We start from the raw sequence: 1,241 nt of genomic DNA on the forward strand, positions 1-1,241 counted from the left end.
AAAACATTTTAAAAGCATAAGTACCAACTTTTTTCATTTGAAGTTAATCAACTCAAGAACAAAAGTAACCTCAAATAATCGAATGTGTATTTGAACTAACTTTAAACCTATATTGAATGCAATTCAATTCAGTTTTATTTATACAATGCCAAATCACAACAACCGTCACCTCAATGCACTTTATATTGTAAGGTAAAGACGCTGCAATAATACAGTGAACTTATTAGCTTTGCTATTCATCCATTCAAACATTTAGCTGCTCCTTTTTTTTTTTTACAACTATCCATCACAGTTCACCATTTGATCATTTTCACCTTGCAATGGTTAGTTCCAAAATTTGGTTTGTAATGTTGGGTAACAGCTGAGCCTGTTGGTTATCCCTGATGTGTGTAGGAACTTCTGACAACAGACGGTATAAAAGATGGATGCAATTTCCACATCTGAAAAAGTGAAACCAATGTTGAAAGGTTTAAAACCTGGATTCTCTTTAATGGCCACCAGGGGGCCAGATCTGTGGTTGCAAAATGCTTTGCAGTCCTATAGAAGTCTATGAAAAAATACCTCCCTGCTGGGTCTATGGTTTCGCTAACTCATTTTTGGTTAAGTCTATTGTGTAAATTTTGGTTATACTATAATAGAAAGGAAGATTATGTCTGGCTTCATAATTGTTCATCTCAAGGCTTCAGAGCATGACTTCAGAAACCAGTGAGTGATGTCATGTAGTTGTGCATCTTTTAAAAGAAGTGGAAAATTCAGATTCATCAGGGACAATGCGGGGATTCAACATCTTGCCCAAGGATGCTTCGACATGGTGATTGGAGTATTTAGGAAATCGATCCACCAATCTTGTGATCGGTAGAGCTCCTCAATCTCCTAACCCACAGTTTTCCCAAAGAAAGCTCATATTAGTTGTCCCACAATGACCTTTATTGTACGACAGTGGACAGTTAGAAATGATCACAAGGTAATAGTTAAAACAAATCAATCATCATAATCACCTTTGAGGTAGTTCACCTCGCAAAGACACATTAACTGGGGGGATGTTTTATTTCACAATTTTAACACAGCGTAAAAAATTTGCATCTGTAAAATTGACATAAAGGGAAAATCATTGTGGAGATTAACTTTCGATATACTTTTTGAAGATGGGCTAATTTAAGATTTTCCAGTGTGAGGAAAATTCAACTTTGTAATATTTTTTTGTTTTTTGAGAAACAAAACACTGAATAGAACTTTGCTTC

This window comes from Neolamprologus brichardi, chromosome 23 (genome assembly GCF_056152115.1).
Source record: "Neolamprologus brichardi isolate AB-2024 chromosome 23, ASM5615211v1, whole genome shotgun sequence".
NCBI lineage: Eukaryota > Metazoa > Chordata > Actinopteri > Cichliformes > Cichlidae > Neolamprologus > Neolamprologus brichardi.